This window comes from Eschrichtius robustus, chromosome X (genome assembly GCF_028021215.1).
Source record: "Eschrichtius robustus isolate mEscRob2 chromosome X, mEscRob2.pri, whole genome shotgun sequence".
NCBI lineage: Eukaryota > Metazoa > Chordata > Mammalia > Artiodactyla > Eschrichtiidae > Eschrichtius > Eschrichtius robustus.
The window spans coordinates 25,831,821-25,838,249 of record NC_090845.1 but is presented as its reverse complement, the minus strand read 5'-3'; positions in this window follow the sequence as shown (position 1 = coordinate 25,838,249).

Sequence of the window (6,429 nt, the reverse complement as noted above, 5' to 3'; positions counted from 1 at the left end):
TAGCATGCTAACAAAGGAGCCTGGGCCATAGTGTGTGTAGTAGATTGCATTATTGGTTTAAAATTTTCACCCCTCCTTTGGTCATGTGACTTTTCAGTCTTTTCCACTAAAGAGATAATGTATATTTTCCTGATGCTTGGCTTTGACTAATAGAATAAAGAGGTAGTGAGTGTTCTGGATCTTATCCTAAGCCTTGAAGCCTCATATATTCTGTCTGAACCCTTGTGCCTCTGCTAACACCATGAGTAGAATATTACCTGGTTGGCCTATAGGTCTAAGGATGATTGAAAAATGGAACAGTCACCCCAAACAACTCATAGATCTGCAGTGCAAAGTAGGGCCACCCTGGCTGCCACAGAACAGAAATTTGAATGGAAATGTCAAACTGAGGCTCCCCCCAGATGAGCCAAACCCCAGGCAACCCACAGGCACATACGCAGTAATAGTTTATTGCTTTAAGCCACTGATTTTAGAGGCAGTTTGTTAATGCAGCAAAAATTGACTGATACAGTATGTGATCAATATAGATTAGCTATTGCTGTGGCTATTATTTACTATCATTTGAAATAGAAGCCCAATAAAAATAAATAAAGCAAAGCAGTATGATAATCAGTAAGGTACAGAACTCTGTTTTCTAAACCTGAGGTTGTCTTTAAAGAGATACTATTTTATCTACTCCTGTTTATTTCTGAAACCACTGTTGGCAGACAGCACCTTCTTCAGGAAAAGGAAATGCAAATGCTTGGGAGAGTTTTGTCTAATCTGCCACTTCTCCAAGCAAAATAGAATCCTATAATAAACAATCTTGTGATCAAAGATGTATAAATGTAATGCCGATGCTACAAATACATCACACATGCAAACCTCAAATACATATCTCCCTCCTACATACTCTTCCACAAATATTCTGCTCTACCTCATGGAAGGAATTGCATCATTTCTTCCGGAAGCCTCAAGCTGTGACTCTCTGCAGAAGCCAAGGCAGAAACATCCATTTGAGCTGTGACAAAGGGTGGGGTCAGGAGACAGAGGTTTATACAAGAAATTAAAGGGCAGAGCAGGGAGAAGAATTGAAGGCAAAGGCACTTAACTCTCCGAACTTTTAACTGCTCACAAATTTGAAGCTTTTAAAAGCATATAAAAATAGAATGCCCTTCAGCTGGATGCAGTGTATGACTTGGATGCCTCCTTTTTTGGGGTGCATACTGCATAGATATTTAGCCTGTAAGCTCGAGTAGTTTGTGGTTTATGGTGTAAAGGAAGACTGCGTGATCAAATCTGGTTTAAAATACAAAAAAAAAAAAAAAAAATGTACTGTAATCCTGCACTGATCTGACTAGATATTCTAAGAAATGGGGAATAATCTTGTAGTAAGGAATGAAATAATAATAATAATAATGATAATAATAAACTGGTTTTTAAAAACTGTCCACCATTAAGTTAAATTGTGAATTCCAGAGGGAAATTGCTGTTTGTTTCTATATATTGCTTTGCCCTTCAACTCAGCTGTTGGCTCTGCATTAATATTCAGGCAGCATCAGTGCCAGTCCTGGTGATTCACTGAGGTATTATGAATATGCAAATGAGCAAGAGCTTTTTATGTCTACGGTTTGTCTCTCTTAGATGTCTGAAGGAATAATTGGAGCCAATCGGCTGCTGATAACTTGTATATAGATAACTATTGCTATGGAACCTAAAACCATTTCTTAATTATTCTTATACCAGCCCAGAGGTTTGATTTCAATCAGTCTCTTGGAAATAGAACTCCCAGTATTCTCTTAAATTGATTAACTTAGAGGTTAAAGGGTCATATTATTTTAACTTCTTAGATTATAATGATAGCATTTTGAAGTGAGCAGTATACAGAGTGGAATTTGTATTAGTCACTCACTTTCTATTTTTCCTTAGGTCTTTATTAGTTTTCCCTGGTTAAAAAGCAGGGGTGCAGGAGTTGGTAGAGTGTTCTGAGTAGATGAATCCTAGAGCTTCTGAAGTGTAGAGATAGAATAGACAGAAAGGAGGTTGTAGGAGAGGGAAAAAATAATTTATCATATTCAGCAGTAATTAATGTTTGGCCTTAAAATCACATTAATGTTATCTTAATGATAAGAATTAAGGAAAAAGAATAAACCTTCACATTTCTGTATAATTCCTTTTAACGCAGACAAATAAGAATAACTTTTACCAAGAAAAATCAAAGTATATAATAAGTGAACTAAGTAAATTTTAATATACATTTTGGTGGCTCATATTACCTCTTGATTAGGGATTTTGTAATGCAGTTAATAATTTTAATTTAGTTCTCAATCAGTGTGGCACAGCTAAAAGAACTGTAAGATGATATATAATATTTCTATTATTGTGCCCTACGATTGGCTCAAACATTTGTGGTCATTTTCTTTTGATGTTCTAGCACTGTCTCATTTCTATGAAGATATAACCTTTAAATTGCCACAGCTTGCTGAATGTATACAGAGAACTAGTTTATGAAATAACCAGCATTCTGCTAACATTTAGCCACTTTGATTTAATTGAGAAATTATTTCAGCTACAGAAAATAGTCTTTAAAATAATATTATATAGTTAGGTGATTCCTCTCTACCTAGAAAAAGGAGTTTTCTGTTTTTTATTAAAGGGCAAGTACTGGATAGTTCAACTCGGTTATGTTCTGGTTTTCTTGTTGTTATTGCTTACGCTGCTTTTTGTGTTCATTTGTTTTTTCAACCTCAGTTTCAAACAACAAAGGTTTATTTCTTGTACATGCTAATGTACCACTCAGGTTGGTAGAGGAGCTATGTTAATTGTAGGTAGTTAGAGACCTAGGCTGATGGGGTCTCGCAATTCACATGTGCTCCCCTGCTTGTCATGTCAGAGGAGGAGCAGTCCTGGAGGGTCTTGCGCCAGCACTTAAATGCTCAAGCCCTGAAGTGACATGTGTCATTCTGCCTGTGACTCATTGACTGAAATAGTCACATGGCCACACCTACTTTCAAAGGGTGAAGAAGGAAATAGAATGCTCTCATGTGCCCCAAAGAAAAGGAGAAAAGGAATATTTACGCACATTAATAGTTTCAGCACCATAATATAGCATCCCTGCATTCTCAGTAGAAAGGCCAAATCATTTAAAAAGTCGTTTCAAATTAAAGAATAAACCCCCATAAGACTCCCACAAATATTCAATAATTGCTAAAATCTGATGTGTATTATTTTACTTTCTGGAAGAAAAAATGTGTGTGTGTGTGTGTGTGTGTGTATCTGTATTTTATTATTGTATGCCCCATGACTGACTAAAAAATCCTATACATGCAAAATATATGAATGTTATACATATATATATTTGGAGCTGAATTGAGTTAGGCTAGACATAAAGGTGCTCAGCAGGAAAATCTATTACAAAGAGAATCTAAAATATCAATGAAAGTGTAAAAAATTGGAAAAAATATATTTTCCAGAACTCCTCTTTGGAAATATACTGAGTACAATTATAGGGCATATTTTATTTTAGCATCACTTGGGTGAGATAGCTATAAGGGAACAGCAGGCTTTTCTTTCATCTTCCTTCATTTAATATCCTTATTTTTTCCAGCTTTATTGAGGAATGATTGATAAATAAAAATTATATATATTTAAGGGGTACAATGTAATGTTTTGATATACATTGTGAAATGATTACCACAATGAAGCTAAGTAACATATCCATCACTTCATATAGTTATCATTTTTTTCTGTAGTGAGAACACTTAACATCTACTCGCTTAGCAAATTTCAAGTATACAATATATTATTATTAACTGCAGTCACCGTACTATACATACTATATATTAGGTCTCTAGAACTTATTCATCTTACAACTGAGAGTTTGTGCCCTTTGATTAGTACCTCCCCTTTTCCCCAGCTCCTCAGCCTCTGGTAATGACCATTCTACTCTGTTACGAGTTCAACATTTTTTTTTTAGATTCCACATATAAGTGAGATTATGTCATACAGTATTTCTCTTTCTGTGTTTGACTTATTTCATTTAGCATAACGTTCCCTGGTTCATCCATATTGTCCCAAATGGCAGGATTTCCTTCTTTTTAAAGGCTACATAATATTCCATTGTATATATATGCCACATTTTCTTTACCCATTCATCTCTTGACAGACTCTTAGTTTGTTTCCATATCTTGGCTGTTGTGACTAATGCTGCTATGAACATGAGAGTGCACATATCACTGCAGATAGTGATTTTCTTTCCCTTGAATGTATACTCAGAAGTGGGATTGCTTGATCATATGGTAGTTCTATTTTTAATTTTTTGAGAAACCTTCATACAGTTTTCCATAATTGCTGTATCAATTTACATTCCCACTAATAGTATACAAGGGTTCCTTTTTGTCAACATCCTGTAAGGGACTTTTAAAAGTAACAACAGAGGATTGCTGTATTGTTCATTGGTTGTAGTCTCTTAGTAAACAATGATCTGACTGATGCTAGTGAGTGCAGCAGGGTAATTTACAGGCAGGGGTTTGTTTGTTGTTTGTTTTTTTGGCAAGCAGATTTGCCCTTCTTCTGACCCTTGCACACAACAATAAACTTGTCCTCCAAATAAAAATTGAAGAAATATTAAGAGTAGTGGTTTGAATAAGCCAAATTGTCAGGGCTGTGACAGAGACATATATTGCCCATTAACCTCCAGAATATGACTTCACTGATTAGACTCTCTAAACAGCAGCTACCTCCTCCCTCACCACTCCATTCAGTGTATCCCATCAAATATCATGCAGCTGGTCCCAGAGAGGCATATTACTGTTAAGTCAACAATATTGTGAATTAATGCATTAGGTCTACATTAAAAATATAACTATAGGGCTTCCCTGTGGTGCAGTGGTTGAAAATCCGCCTGCCAACGCAGGGGACACGGGTTCGAGCCCTGGTCCGGGAAGATCCCACATGCCACGGAGCAGCTAAGCCCGTGCGCCACAACGACCGAGCCTGCACTCTAGAGCCTGCAAGCCAAAACTACTGAGCCCGGGTGCCCTAGAGTCCACGCGCCACCGCTACTGAGTCTGCGTGCTGCAAATACTGAAGCCCGCACGCCTAGAGCCCGTGCTCCGCAACAAGAGAAGCCACAGCAATGAGAAGCCTGCGCACCGCAACAAAGAGTAGCCCCCTCTGGCCACAACTAGAGAAAGCCTGCGTGCAGCAATGCCAAAAATAAATAAATAAAATAAATAAATTTATTTAAAAGAAAATATAACTATATAAAAAGCAAAAAAGAGTTACTATAAAAGAGCTTACTTTTTCTGCCTTTATTCCTTCTTATTTTCCATTTCTTAGGAACTGACTTCATAAGAATAGTAAAAAAAAATTTAATGATAATTGTAATTTGCTTAAAAATAATTTCGCATAGACAGTTTATGCATCCTAACCAGGAATCTCCACTCCAGGGACAGTCAGATATCACTTTTTCAAAGAGAATATCCTCCCCACTCCAGAGGCAGTGATTACAAACAGATTAGCTATCTTTGTCTTTGATCATATCCAGATATTTTGCTAATCACCATATTTCATGTCAGAAATGGGTTTTCATTGGTGAAATTAGTGGCAAGCTTATTAATTGGCATGGCACCTGTTATAAATGGATGGTAATTAGTGAAACTAAAAGCTTTCATTTTATATGAATTGGCTAAAATAGTATAAAGATGCTCCCCACCCTTGAATAAACAGGACATAAAAATCCAGCAAGGTTTGCAGCTTCTACTGTTAGGGATGTTGCCAAAGACTAGGTCTGTAAACTATCATGTATCCTGCCTTTGGTTTAGAAGGATTTTGGTTGCTTAATGATGACCATAAGAGTAACTGTGTCCTACTTCTGGGATATTGTCCAGTGTTGAGCCAATATTTCTTGTAAGGGGGGTGGGTCAAACTCCTAGAATGACAGACAGCTGAGACTTCATCAAGCTTACAGAATAAGCTGTAATATGAACCATTTTTGCCTCTTTGCTAATAAATGTTTCTAGAGCTTGTTCTGAGACTTGATTTCATAATAACCTGGTTACACCGTTTAAGGGAAGTAGCTAGCCCTTATTCATATAAAATATTTTGTTGGCTACTGTTTATTAAAAATAAAACAAAAAACTCCCTGAGTTTTGCATGTTCAATTTTCTTAGGGTCATCCCCAACAGAATTAAATATTAATTAGTGGTATCTCCATTTTTGCTACTCGACATTAGTAGATTCCTTGTAATAGAATGATCTTTAAAAAAAATATTGCTTTTGTACAATTTACATTGACTACATAACTTTCATAACTGCTAATCACCATCCTTATATCAGAACCTGAGCTTCCATTAAAAAAATCAAAGTAAATCAACAAGTTATATCAGAAATAGCATTATTTTAGATGATGAGATTATATACTATTTCATTTTTATTATATAAACCAAA